Raw genomic sequence first — 15,598 nt, forward strand, 5'->3', positions numbered from 1 at the left:
TTCCTCTTTTAAGGATACTGCCTTATTGGCATTCTAAAACAAATCCTTATTTTATGCTAAAGAAGGAGCATAGAAAATTCCACATTTTAGAAGATCATCTGGTTATTTTTAACTCTGACATTACATTGCCTTTTTAGATCCATGTAATAAGGCCATCCTTTGCAAGTGATGTATTCTGGGCACTATTTTTTGGTAGATGAAATATATGGACTTGTATTTAATTGACATGAGGATCGTACTTTATATTCTGTTTAAATTTGAAGTGAACTCTGAAGAGGTTGATTTTTTTTTTAATTGAGGTAAAATTGGTATATAACATTATTTAGTTTCAGGTGTACAACATAATAATTTGATAGTGTATGCATTACAAAGTGATGACCACAATAAGTCTAGTTACCATCTGTTACCATACAATTGTGAGGAGGTTACAATGGTCAGCAGCACCCTGAAATTCTAGAATGTCCTTGGAGCATATTTGATCATTGTGTCACTTTTAAAATTCAGTCAAGCTTGAATGCTACGGCTGGCTTTATACCACGTGTAGCACCCTATTGCTAAGCCCAAAATGGAGAGGACTGCATTACAAAATGGACCCAAGGTGTAAACTTGCCTCCTTTGGTCTTGTCTACACATAATTTTATTTTTGAAGGAATTTTAATTTAACATCTGTTTTTTTATTGACCCACGAAGCTTTTCAGACACAGTTTCTTGGGCTTTCAGGCTGTGAATTTTGTCGATAATTCATTCATAGCCTATTCTTTATGTATTGAATTTATGAACTGACTGGGGCCATAGCTTTTCACAGATGAGTTGCTCATCCCCCATGGTGAAGATAGAGCCCAAAGGGCTGTACTTTTTTACTGTGGCATTCTAGTTTCTTATTCCATAGAATTATGTTCCTTATTGATTAAAATTCATTTTGTAAAAGGTCACTTCTTGTTGTAGCTCTTGGGCATAGGTTAAAATCTTATTAAATATGATTACTTCATACCTAGCCTCAGATTTTAATCGTGTGATGTGAACAGAACCAAAGTATTGTATGAATTCAAATTTTTGTCTACTTAAAAAAGGTGAGAAAGTTTAACAAATTATAGAACTCTTCCAAACATGCATTTTTATGTGTCTGATTTTGTGGTTCTTCATGGTCACGTTTTAGGCAATATTTTGAAACTGGGATAAATGAAGTGGGAGAAGAATTAGATGAAATGGAGGACTTGACTATTCAGAAAAATAAACAGGCAAAAAGAATGTATCTGGAAAAAATGGCAGAAGAATTTTTGGATTAAAGTCTTCATTTAATCTGAACTCTAGGATGGAATTAGGAATATTTAAACGTTGAAATCACAAATCATTTTGATTGTAACTGGAAAGGAAACTTTCTTCCTGACCTTGCCTAGCTGATGCCATGAAGCTTGAGGTTTTTGCTCCATTTTCATTTTTCTCCATAAGTAATTTTACTAAAAAACCGTATTTTGATATCTCTGAGGTCTTTGGGAGCCATACTAAGCTTTGTGTCTTATTAATGTCCTGTGGCAGCACATTCAGTGGGTTAATTATATGCTTCATAAAATAGTGTCCCTTTTATTTTAAATGTGTTGTCTTCTGTTATCATAAAGCTCTGTGTATTCAGAAAGGAAAAGGTATATAACAGAGACTAGCTGGCATTCCGTTTGCCATTCATTATTTTACCAATCTTTATCGTATCTTTGCTTATTCTACCCTTTTTCTTACTCTGGTAAATCTGCCAATTCTTTTTTTTTTTTTTTTTTTAGCCATTAACTTTTTTAAAATGTTGTTTCTTTACTTTGTGAAGAGGGAATTTCATTGTATCTATTATTTAGCAAGGCCTTTCATGTCTTATTATACGGTGGTTTGCATCATTGGCAATTTTTAGTCTTTCTTCACTTTTTTCTGTTCACGTAAGCTTCTTTTAGGTCATCAATAAATTTGTACACTAACCTAGTCTTAATCCCTGGATACCTTCAGTATTGGTCCTGGTTTATTGTCTATTAATCAAATTTTAATCCACAATAGTTACCAAAGTTTTAGGAGAGACTTTATTTTAAAAATACAAAAACAACCTTTTGGATGATATGCACCAGTTCTTCTTTATCTGTTATTTGATTAATTCTTTCAAAGAACTCTAGTGTGTTAGGGACACATGGTTTACACTTCTAGAATCTATGCTGTTTGTTCCTTATCAGATTACACTGCAGCTCAGGTTTACTCAACTGTGGTTAACCAAGCCTTCCATGTAACTGAAGTTTCTATCTCCCAGAGTCGTGCTTTGCTGCACTTCAGCTTGCTTGATAGATAGCTGTACCGTGGGGTCACAGATCCAAAGGCAGTCTTCTCTATTGGCTTTGAGGAATTTTAGATAATTCTAGGTATCCTTCCATCCAAGAATTATTCTAGCTGCCTGTTAAGTTTGATTGTCTCCAAAGATGTCAGCCTTTTGTAAAATTGGGGATGCTCTGCATTGGGAAATGTAAAGGTGCAAGAACAGTGATTTAAAAAAAAATAGTAACCTTGTTGTGGTTTCTGAAATTCCCATAGAGTTTCAGAAAATCTGACATTTCTTTACATTTTGTTCAATTAATCCATGTCAAGGAAACTTTCCGGATCTCCTAATTCCTTGTCTGTGTCTGATAAAAAGGACAAATGATAGTGATTATAACTGCTTACTGTTTTTGTTTTTCATTTTGATGTATTTCTCTCTCCTGGTTTATGCTGTTGTAGGTGGAAAATGTGGTAGAGCTTATGCATTGTCTGTCCAGTTTTCTGGCTTATTTACCTCTTGTCAAGGTTTGTTTCTCTTATTTCTATTAATATTGTTGCTATCACTTCTATAAATGATTACAGTCCTATTTTCTTTTTCAAGTCTTGTTCCTTATTTATAAATGTCACTCAGAAGGACAACTCAAAGTCAGTCTTTTTTGTCGAAGCAAAAGAGCGAGAGGATTGTAGCGTGGCACGAGAGAGGTCAACAGTTCTTTGACTGTCACACTCTTCCTGCTCAGCGGGTTGTCCTGGATTTTCTTAGACTCTAGGATAAAGTTATGATCAAGATGAGAATGCACTGTCCTGAGGCGTCAGACCTACAGTGGCAACTGTGGTGGTTTAGCATTTGGCCACTAGCAGTGAACACCTCCTGGACAAATTCCCCCTTGCGCAATGTCTCTGCTTGCCCCTTGATTTACCTATTAGTCAACACGTAGCTGTCCTTATCTTTGCATTTTTGCTTTATTTGTAGTCGGAGCCTGAAATGAATTATTTTTGGAGGGAGAGAAATATTTATAATTAAAGTTTTGGCCAAAGCCAGAGAGATAATGCTTTAGCAAACTGTAGTTGACAAAGTGACTACACTGTGACTCAAGGGGCTTGACTTTTAGCTCTGACTCTGTAACTATGTAGTTGGGTGATTTGGGACAAAATGGTTTTTACCTTTCTAGGCTTTAGATTTCCCCGTCTATAAAAATGAGAGATTCAAATATAATAGTGCATTGCAAACTTGCGCTGTTCACTTTACATGTATTAGCTCATTGCATCCTCATAATAACTTTGTGAGAAAAGTACAATACTTTTATTCTTCACATTTTACAGAGAAGGAAACTGAGACTCAAAGTGTTATTATCTGCCAAGGTCATGTGGCTAGTAGGTGGCACAGGTGGAACTTGAACCCTAGAGCCCAAGCTTTTCCAGCTCTAAAATTCTGTATATCAAAGAATGCCGCAGATGAACAGAACACCAGTGTGGGTTTTGTATAAATGATTCATTTATTTCCAGACTAGAAAGGAATGAAAATGATGAGTACTGTTTTCTGAGGTTGACCCAGAATACCCAATACCCTGCTGATTTCTAATGATCTCCGTCTTCCTTCTGCTTCTTTCATTTGTGTTTCATTTGCAAAGATATTTGTAAATCAGAATGTTGATTTAATCAGTATCTACCTTTTTATGTAATAACTTTCATTATCTTTCTATTGATTTTATAACAGACCGTGGTAAGTTATCTAATACAGGAACCTGACATCATAAATTTTGAAATAGCACATGCATTGCTTTGCACAAGTTGGAGCTCCTTGGAAGCAGAGATTTCAAAGTTTTGGGATTTTGTTTTGAGGCCGCCTTTAAAAGAAGTATAAATATTCAAGGCACAGTCAACCCTCAGTTATTTATATTAATGGAGGTGCAGAAAAATCCAATTAATGTATAATTGACTTTGGAACGGAGTCAGAAGTACACCATCAGACATAGTTCCGCTAGTGTGCACTAACAGTCTTAGGTGCTTGCCTTCTTCAGTCCCAGCTCAGAGCCTCTCTTGACTTGGCTTTGTTGTTAGAAGCCTGGCACCCAGAGGAGAGAAGGAAGCTACAGAATATGTTTAATGATAATTTTTCAAGTTAAGAAGATACCTCTTTTGTAAGCACCCATCAAGCAGCTTTGTGTGCGTAATAGTTCTTTATTTCTTGTGGAAATCCAGCAAATATTTTGTAAATTCAAATTCATAAATCACTGTGGTTAATAGGAGGCAATAAATGAACTGTACCTCTGGCTATTACACCTGTCGGGCTATTTAGCTGATTCTGGGGATAGACTTTTCTTTGGTTTTTACGGTAAAGGGTTTGTGTGTGTTGTAATTTTCTTTATGTAAAAATTAGCCACGGTTTACTTTTTTTTTTTTTTTTAGATTATCTATTTGAGAGAGAGAGAGAATGTGAGCAGGGGAGGAGGAGGGAGAGAGGGAGAGAGAATCCTAAGCAGACTCTGTGACGAGCATGGAGCCCAACGCAGGGCTTGATGTGGGGCTTCACACGGGGCTCAATCTCATGATCCTGAGATCATGAGCTGAGCTGAAACCAAGAATCGGATGTTTAACCAACTGTGTCACACAGGCGCCTCAGCCATAGTTTACTTTTTATACAATGTTAAAGACATTTCTGGGGCTCCTGGGTTTTGTTGTTGTTGTTTTTTAAGTAGCTCTATGCCCAGTGTGGAGCCCGACAGAGGGCTTGAACTCATGAACTTGAGATCAAGACATGAGCCGACATCAAGAGTCAGATGCTTAACTGACCATGGAGCCCGACGGAGGGCTTGAACTCATGACCTTGAGATCAAGACATGAGCCGACATCAAGAGTCAGATGCTTAACTGACCTGCAGGTGCCCTGTTTGTTTTTGTTCTTAATAGAAGGGCTTTTACATTTTATTCACTGGGAAGTGTTGGAATGTGATGCTGACGTTCCATTGAATTTACATAGTAGTTTTCTTCCAAGAAGCTTAAAATGATTCACAAATACCCACAAACCAAATAAGAACAAGTGATATTTACTCTATTTTACAGAAAAGGAAACATAATGGTGGATGGAAAGCAAATAAATGATCCAGGAACAAAGTTGCACAGAGATGGACCCAATCTGCTTTGCAGGAGATAGACGAGTAATCCAATTTTTAAGGTTTCCAAGGATGGGCATTTCTCTGGGATCAGTTATATGGATTGGGAATTCTAAAAAGCTAAAATATTGTCAAAGGCTGAGGTATCTACTCTATTTGGGCCTATGTTGCTCAGTGTAATGATTCATTCAAAAAACTATTGGTGAAGTGGTTTGCCAACTTTATGTCTCAAAAAGCCTTGTGAGCCCGTGCTGACCTGCATTCATTGTTCTTTTCTGCACTGTTATTGGGGCAAAAGCCAAAGTCTTTACAACGACCTGTAAAGCCCATCAGGATCTGCCTGGCACCCCGACCTTTTACTTCCTCTCCCCTTCCTTTGCCTTAGTCACTCTGACCTCCTTGTCGTCCTTCAGGTAAGCCAGGCATACTCCCACCTCAGGGCCTTTCCACACGTTAGTCCCACTTACACCCCAGGTATTTTTCTTCTCGTAGTCTTTAAGATGTCACCCCCAAGTATCAAATATACCTTCTCAGTGAGGCCTTCCTAGGCTGTCCTGTTCTGAAGGGCTCTTCCTATTTCCTCCTGGGCACATATTCTCCTTCCCTGCTTTGTTTTTCTTTATAAACACTGCCATGTGACATACAGTAATATATTACTTTTGTACTTCTCTTTGTCCCCTCGGTGGAATATGGACTGTGTGAAAATAGGGATTTTTGTCTCTTTAGTTCTCTTGGGAGTAGTGCCTTAATATATACTTAGTGCCTTAGACCTAATAGGTACTCAGTAAGTATTTATAGAATAAATGTACGGAACGTGATGGTGGTGCTGAGTAACTCTAATAGGTGGGAGATAACTTTAGGATGAAACAGATTTGTTTATGTCATCACATTTCCAAGTATACTATGAGGTCAATTATTCTGAGTGCTTTGGGTTTGATATAACATGCTCTTTACTCCTCTGACTTACGGACAGCATAGTATCTCCTTGATGGCTGCTTCTAGATTGTGAACATGGCTATAACCAATATGTTTGAGGTGCTCCTTTACACAGCATTTTTACACATCGTTTATTTGGTTTAATAGATAGCTCAGCCTCTGCTTTTTAGGAAATTCTGATTTTCCAAGAAAGATTTATTGGGGTACTACTTTAAATCTGTGATTATAAGATATTGGCATATATATAAAGAAACTCACCTTCTTAGTCCTTAAGCTTGTGATTCCCAATTCTGGTTTTTAATCTTTTTTTTGGTGTCACAGACTCCTTTGAGGATTTGAGAAAAGTTGTTGACCACATGTACTTAACATACAATTTTGCATAAAATCTCAGTGAGTTGAAAGAGTCTTTGAGCTATAGGGATCTAAGGACTCCAGATTAAGGGCTGCTATCCTAGAATAATCCCAATTATTTCAAGAAATATTACCAAATTCTCAAAACAAGTTTACCCTCAGCTTACTTAACTTAAAAAGTATTTGTATAGGGGCGCCTGAGTGGCTCATTTGGTTGGGCAGCTGACTCTTGATTTGATTTTGGGTCCTGGGATTGAGCCCCTGTTGGGCTCTGTGCTTGGCGTAGAGTCTGCTTGTCCCTCTCCCTGCCCCTCCCCCATTCACGCATACTCTCTCTCTCTAAAATAAACAAATAAAATCTTCAAAAAAAAAGTGTTTGCATACATTACTGTCAGATAGACAACAATATTATGATGCAGTTATAAGAAGGTTGGCCTGACCTAACATGACCTCAGATGTAAAAATTGGTATATGACAAGGATCAGCTTATGTTGATTTAGTAAAGGAATTGTGCTCTCCAGATATTAAGTGGAACTGCATCAATTCAAGAAATGCTTACAATCCTTTCATTATGGTATTTTCACTGAAAGGTCCATAAGAATAAAGGCTATCTTACTAATTTGTTTTGATATAAGTGGAACAATTGTGGTTGTATGTGTCTGTTTGATTACTAAATTCAAAAAACAGAGGCTATAAAACTAACTTTGGTGACTTTGTTTGTTTGTTTGTTTCTATCCTTTACGTTCTACTGCTTTCCCTAGGGTAGAATTCCTTGGGCCCTTAAATTTCTATTTACTCTAATGGAAAACTTTGTATCTTGGAAAAAAAAAGTTTATTGTCCCTTGCTTGTTTGTTTTTAAAAATATCAGATAAGCTACCTTAGCTACTCTAATTTCGATCTGAGTTCTAAAATATTACAGTTCATGAATACGTTTTGTTTTGCTTTGTTTGATACTTTTTAATATATTAAAATTTGTGTTTAATATGCAAATTCGGAAACACCAAAATAAAGTGATTTAAGTTAAAGGTTTTTTTTGAGAGTTACAAGCACAGGCTCACATTTTTCTTGGAGATAGGAAATTAAATTATTAGGAATTCTGATCCCTGGAATTTGAAGCAGGGGTAGTTGTTTAAGATGGCAACATAATTATCTTCAAGAAACTATTTGTTTTTTAAAAAATCTAGGATACTTCTGTTATGATGGAAAGCAACCATAATACCACTGTAATTTAAGTAGCATATTCAGTTATCATATGCCTACCAATTTTATGCATGCTTATATATCAAAAAGGTACTATTATGCATGTATAAATATATGATAATTGGGAAATACTGTTCCTGTTGTTATTTCTGTAGAATAATGTGGATGAGACTGCAGGCTTTATGTTTTATGCCCATTGATCTTGCTATTTCCTAAAAACTGATTATGGATTCCCATTCTTTTTTCCCTAAACCATTTTGTACAGGCTTGTGAATTATCCACTCAAAAAAAAAAAAGAAAGAAAGAAAAGAAAAAAGAAAAGAAAAGAAAAAGAAGAACAAGAAATAAATCTTTTATGTGATTCAAGTTTCAGGTTCTTTCATTTTTGTATCTTCTGCTTAGAATCATGTTGGAATCTGAATTTACTGTGGCCAAGTTTTTTTTTTAAACTTTGTGAAGGACTTTATTGGCCTTATACTAGAATTAAATCCTATTCAGTTTTCAATACCTAGGGTAAAATACAGGGCAGGCTATTCCATTTGTAAAGTATAATCATCACATTTCAAGCTAGAAAAAACACCTGATCCAATCATTTCATTTTACAGATGAAGAAATAAAGAGATTAGTAGTTTGCCAAAGAGCTGCCAATCTACTGCCATATCTTACTGGCCAGCATTTTTAGCAAACTTCGTTTATTTATTTTAAACTTTTTTTTTGGGTCATTGCAGGGAGATTAAAAAACAGATGTTGGCAGAGATTTCCCCCTGAGCGTTCCATTAAGAAGATATTATAGATTGCCAGAGGGTCTCTTTGATCCCTAGTCAACCAGAAGGCATACTTTAAAATAAGTGAAAAAACAAGAAATACCTTGCCGCAACTTAGCATTACTTTGCATGGTGCCTATGTCATTTATTCTGCTGTAAAATCACTGTATACCAGATAGCCTGTTGACCTGGATTGTCTCCTCAAAGCAGTAGAGACTTTATGAAATCTAGGCCAAGAACCTTACCGGGACTGGGGGCTGCACTGGATTCTCTCAATGTCTTATAATATGGGTTTCCTACTGTGTGCCAAACACTGTGGCAGGTCCTGAGGAATACAAAGACCAGCACCCTAGCCTAGTCCTACTGAGGAAAACAGCAGAAGACAGTGTGAGATAAATGCCAGCACGAGGTGCAGGCATGGATGCGTTAGAATGCCGATTTTGATTCTCTCGGGAGTCTTTCAAGTGACTGTGGTAGTTCTGTTTCATAGTCCCCTAGGACTGCAGAAACAACAAACAAAGAGAACATACGATTTTAACCCAGGCAACTTCAAGTAGCTTAAAGCTAGAGGACAGCTACAAGCCAGATAGTCATACCTTCTAATTTCCCCTGTTATCAGTTAAATATAGGTTATAGCATTGCCTGTGTAAATATTCCTGTATGCGTATGCTCATCTGTTGCATTTGCATTAGAATTTCAAATAAACACCATGGTTTTCTTCTCAAATTGCAAACTTTCTAAAATGTACAAGAAAGCCCTGTCAATCCCTGTTCAGCAAAATTTATTTCTAATGCTGAGGTTTTAAAAAACTATTGACTATAGTCATTAGTATCTGTTATTTCCATTTTCTAAAATGTGTTGTGACTTAGTATATTATGGGGGATATAGACACTAACTCTAGAAGAATGTACGTGTCTGCTATGACAACAACAGTAGGCTATTACCTGCTCTGAAGTTAGTAAACTGTATGGTTATACATCAGATATTTTTATCACCATTAGAGATTATGTGGAGTTTAGTTGTCCCCTTTGGGTATATGAAAAGTCCATAGGTGCCTTATGACCATTTAAAAAATGGGAGTAAGTCATATAACCTATCATCTGTTGGGGTACAGTTGGTAGGGTAACTAAATAATTTTTAAGATCCTGGGGCACCTGGGTGGTTCAGTTGGTTGAGTGCCTGCCTTTGGCTCAGGTCCTGATCTTGGGGTCCTGGGATCGAGCCCTGCATGGGCCCTGGGATCAGGCCCCCACATCAGGCTCCCTGCTAAGTGGGCCCCCTCTCCCTCTGCCCCTCCCTTTGCTCATGTGCGCTTTCTCTCTCTCTCTCTCTCAAATAAATAAATAAGACCTTTAAAAAAAGTAATCTTTAAGATCCTTTCTAGCTCTAAACAGAGTTTATGTTTGCCCTAGAAATAGACATTGTATTAAAGGGACATGTAACTTGCTTATTTATTTCTTTACCCTGAGATAAAATTTATTTGGTAGGTAGTACAAAAAATCTGACCAAGTTCCTTAAAGTCACACAACAAATTGGTAGCAAAATGAAGCATCAGACTCAGGGCACTCCCAGTCCTCTGGTCCTAGACTGTCTTTACATTCAGTTAAAAGACACAAAAATGAGCTTTTCTCTGGAGATTTATATTTTAAAATATCTGTAGTGGATTGAGGACCCCTATTCTGAATTCTTCATCAAGGTGTCTCCGCGACCAAACCACACTGACTTCAATCACGAGCCTGCATCTAAGTGAATCTGAACCTCGGGAAAGGTTTGGAAAAGCCATAGATAGCCTAGAGCCAGTCTGGGCCATAGCAGTGAAAGGATGATGTGTCTGATTCTAAAATACTTTGTGAAGTTGAATTATCAGAGACAAGCTGAATAATTACACTAGAAATAAGGATCTCAGAGCAGCTGGTAGGTGTTCACGTGTGGGGCTAGGGGATAGAACTCTAGTCTGTAAGCATGTGGAGTCATCTGGGAAGGAGTGGAAATGGGGCCATCTGATTAGCAACTATGCCTTGTTATTAAACCGTGACTTTCTGTATTGTATATCCCCCAGAGTTGGAAAACTTCCGCTGGCAAAAAAAAGAGAAGGGCCGCCGCCGAGCTGTTGCTGAGGGCCATACAGTAGACACAAAAGCGCCTTCTCACAGGCCTGCAGCGGACGCAGCCTGTACAGGCAGGCCCGGTCCTCTCAAAGACTGGGAATCCGATTCTTTCCCCAGGGGGTTTCCAACTAGTTTGCATTTCAGAAAAATCTTTTCTTTCTCCTGCTGTTCACGCCCTGCAAAGAATTTTCTTCCAACCAAAGAAATTGCTTTATAATCAAAGATCCTTGTCCTTAGTTGTTGAACATCAAAGAAAGTTTGGAGGAGACTGGGGGATTATGTGAGTGCCTAGAATTTATTTTGAATGCAAACTCGAAACATTAGCAAGTCTCCCCAAAGAATATACTCATCTCAGAGTTGGGAAAGAGCCTAATATAACTGAAGTGTGTATTCCTCCTTGGTTGGGTGTACCCCAGTAAGATACGGATGAGATGAATAGTTCTATCTGGACTTAATTCCTGTGTGCTTGGTTCTTCTTCGGGTTCTTACTGGAAGAAGGGCTCTTACTCTACCCGCCTTTTAAAACCTGGTATCAGGAAACGTGAGGATCTACTAGTTAACTTGAAACAGCAAAAAAATCTTTCTAAACCCTCAGTACTTCAACTTTTTGGGAATTTGGGGTTTCTCCCAGGGCCATTGATGATATCACCAATGTCTGGAGCCACATTCCCTGCATTCTCTGCTGTCTCTGAGGTGTTGATGATGTCATTTTCTCTCACAAAGGAAAACCTCAGCACCCTGAGGGCCTGAACTCAGGTCTTGGCAGGTAAATGAAGGAGGAACTTACTTCTGGATTTAAACTGTTTGATTGACTCAGGCATAAAGAGGCACAACCATGTTAAATACTAGCTTCACAGCCTCATCTCTGGGGCCTGAATACACCATTTATTATTTAGGGAGAATTAACACTGTAACTTTAAGAAATTATTTTCTGGTTCAGAACGATGATTAATTTAATATTCTGATTCTTGCAGTCGGGACATTTATAGGCCATTGTTCTAAGAGATTATGGCTCCTTCTTAAATATCCTCTGAATCCATGAATTTTTCCAAGCTTTTCTGGAATCCATTGATAGATTATCTGACTTTCCTTCCTAGAGTAGATTAACAACAACAAAAACAAGAATTAGAAAAAATAAAGCAATGAATAGGACAGATTGAGGCAGAGTTATGCCCTGGACAAAGTACATTCTTGTTATTTTAATCTTGGCTCTGTGGTTATGAACAGAAGAGAGTATTTGGTCTAGGAGACTTCCAATCTCTTCTGTCCCTTCATTGCAACCACAAAGTAGTGGTTGGAAATAGAATTCCAGGAACACCAAAAATGCTCACAGTTTCCAATAGTGGCAGCTCCAGTGCCCCCACAAGGATTCTTTGAGCACTCTTCCTCACAGCCTTCTTGTGGTGTCCTTGTGGTTAGGGGCCTACATCGTCAATCACAAAGTCTTGCCCTGAAGACAAACCTGGTAAAAATGTCAGTTGCCTATCTTTGCCACCAAAAACAATCCTTCATATTTTTACTCTGTTCTAAACTAATATGCTCTAGGTTTTTAGAGAAAAGACAGTTTCTTTGGAGGAATCATCAGCTGACATTCGCACAAAATTTTAAGAGCACTAGTCTGTTCTAGGAAGATAAGTCAGGATGTGCGTGGGAGGCAGGATTTGCCAGAGGCCTTTATTCCTCTCTGCAGTGTTAAACTAACTTGCCTGTGTTACTGGTATTCGATTACAGTTGGGGGGGGGGGGTTACACTAAGAATATATGGGTAAAATTCACTGAAATTTAAGAATGTCCCTTTTAAAAGTTTATAAAGGGGAGTAGGGAATTGGACTGTAAGGGAAGAGCCTAACCTGCCACCTTCCATTATCATAATCTTATTTCTCCTGAGTTGATGGGTACTTGAACCAAATTAATAACATTATATGAAATGCCCTAGTTTTTCCAGTAATATCAATCTTAAAGGCATGGAACAGGTTTTGGCATTTTGTTTCCATTTTTATTGTTTTGTTTTCTAAAGGGAAGTTTGAGTTGGAGCCTGTCTGGCAGGATTCCATACTTCTACCAAACCACCTGTCCTGGCAGAGACAATGGAATCAAAAGTCAAGTTCTTTATGACTGCACCTGCCTTGTAAGTGCTGCCAGAAGATCTGATTTTCTCCTGTATCCAAACTCTACCCAGAAACTATAGTAATTGACACCCAAACAGTGGGCACATATACCCAAAAAATGGATGTTCCAATTTCAGGAGGACTGGTGCTACTAGCTCTCTGTTGACCTCTAAGGTAGTCTTTTGCATTATTTTCAATGATTATTTTACTGCTTATCAAATGGAGGAGATGTAGCTTTCTGGTTCACTGGTTTTCAAGATTTTCGTCAGGATCTACCAGTGATGATGGATCGCTTGGTAATTTATTATTTAGACATTGTCTTGTGCAATTATGCCTCCGCTAAGCATGAAGGAGAATATGATCTCCTTAAAAGAGATCAGGAACATTAGTTCCAAAGTCAGAACACCATGCAGTGTTTTTCAGGAGAAGAATCTACCATTCATCCCTGTTTCTTTTTCCATTTCCCAGAAATGTAAGCTACCCCGTGGGTCACCATTTGAACGCTCTTTGATTAGGCAATTGTTTTGGAGGCCATCTAACTTCCGTGATGAGGACGTTGTCCTTTTGAATTATCAGAGTATATCTTGGGCTCCTTTAAGGCAGAGTTGCTTCATTATGTTCTAACTTTATGTACAACTGAAGGCCTTCTGGCCTAAGAACATAATTTCTGTCACCAATCAGATAATTGAAAATAATATTCCCTACCAAATAGTGCTCTTTGCACAATATTCACATATAATGATATAATAATAAGGCATAAAGGGTGTTCTAAAGTGAGTGACAACATCCTACAGTGAGCAGAGCTCTCAGTAGTCTTGTGTTTTGGTTTGGATTTTGTAAAGATTTATTTATTTTAGAGAGCGAGAGAGATAGAGCGCATGCGCAGAGACAGGGGTGTAGAGAGAGAGGGAGAGAGAAGCTTAAGCAGACTCCACACTGAGCGTGGAGCCCAACATGGGGCCCAATGTGGGCCTGATGGGGGGCTCGATCTCATGACCCTGAGATCACAACCCTGAGATCACCTGAGCCAAAACCAAGCGTCTGATGCTTAACCGACTGAGCTACTCAGGCACCCCAGTAGTAGTGTTTAGTAGTGTTTTAATCTCAGCTCTGATCCTTGAGGAAAAATGCTTAACTTCTTTGAGCCTGCGTCCTCATGAGTAAAATGAGGATAATAGGTCTGGGTGGCTCAGTTGGTTAAATGTCCAACTCTTGATTTCGGCTCAGGTCATGATCTTAGGGTCATGAGATTGAGCCCCACATTGGGCTCCACACTCAGCATGGAGTCTGCTTCTCTCCCTCTCTTTTTCCCTCTCCCTCTGCCCCTCCCCCTACTCATGCTTGTTCTCTCTCAAATAAATAAATAAATAAATCTTTTTAAAAAATAAAATGAGGGGCGCCTGGGTGGCACAGCGGTTAGGCGTCTGCCTTCGGCTCAGGGCATGATCCTGGCGTTGTGGGATCGAGCCCCACATCAGGCTCCTCTGCTATGAGCCTGCTTCTTCCTCTCCCACTCCCCCTGCTTGTGTTCCCTCTCTCGCTGGCTGTCTCTATCTCTGTCGAATAAATAAATAAAATCTTAAAAAAATAATAAATAAAATAAAATGAAATGGGAATAAGAGTAATAGTCTACCAATCTGAAATGAAATGAGAATTGTCTTTGAAAATTGCAAATGTAAGGTATTGTTATTATTAATAGTAATTAGACTTGAGCTCTTTCTCGTTCACCTAATTACTATAAGAAATATTGGGGTGCCTGGGTGGCTCAGCCATTAAGTGTCTCCCTTCAGCTCAGGTCATGATCCCAGGGTCCTGGGATCAAGTCCTGAGTCGGGCTCCCTGCTCAGCGGGAAGCCTGCTTCTCCCTCTCGCACTCCCTTTGCTTGTGTTCCCTCTCTCGCTGTCTCTCTCTGTCAAATAAATAAATAAAATCTTTTAAAATTTTTTAAAAAAGAAATATCATTAAGTTTGAGGGTTATAGATTTAAGCTCAGTTAACCTATTTGAATTCAATTTGGCATTATCCTAAAATAACTAAGAATAAGACTATTTCTGTTTTTTAATGTAGCTAAAAAGACAATGTTTTAGATTCAAAATTTTGTGGGCCAAAGGGCAAATGAAATGTTACCATAAGGCAGTAACAGGTAGCCTTAAGGGATTAGACAATGACTAATGGCATGTGAGTTCTAGGGTGGGAACTTAAGTTCTCTTACTGCCTTGCTTGCGCCACAGTGAATCACTTGCCCTCCCTGGACCATGGTACGAGTAGCTGGTCCATATGGGTGAGCCCATTAGCTTCCTTCCAGGGTCAGTGAGGTGATCACTGACACGATGCAAAATAGCTAATTTCCTAAGTTTTTACTACTCAGAGTCAGAGGGATCCTAAAACCACGTTACCTATCACTCTTACATTTTCCCTTTTTGGAACTGTGGAGTATTATAATTGCTGCTACCCTGAAACAATCGCTCAGAATGCAGAAGCGCCCAGCTTCCTGTACAGCTTCGCAGCTGTGTTCCGAGGGATAGGAGGAAAGGCGTCAGGACTGTGAAGGGAACTAATTTACCCAGTTCATTACACTTGTGCTGTGCTGGTCCCAACATGTTGTTCTTTGAAGCTCAGCAGATAAGTTTCTCTAGCCTGCTTGGAAATTACCCCACAAGTCCCTGAGACTCCCTGTTCCCCGTCTGAGAAGTATTAGATCAAAATGAGAATAAGCAGTTTCAGTCATAGCACCTATCC

General features: G+C 38.6%; 1 protein-coding gene across 3 annotated transcripts in view; it reads left to right on the forward strand.

The window, feature by feature from the left end:
• RNF43 (ring finger protein 43) overlaps positions 1–15,598 on the forward strand; it is a 62,176-nt gene that overhangs the window by 2,391 nt on the left and 44,187 nt on the right. The window lies entirely within an intron of this gene.

Source organism: Ailuropoda melanoleuca, chromosome 13 (genome assembly GCF_002007445.2).
Source record: "Ailuropoda melanoleuca isolate Jingjing chromosome 13, ASM200744v2, whole genome shotgun sequence".
Classification (NCBI taxonomy): domain Eukaryota; kingdom Metazoa; phylum Chordata; class Mammalia; order Carnivora; family Ursidae; genus Ailuropoda; species Ailuropoda melanoleuca.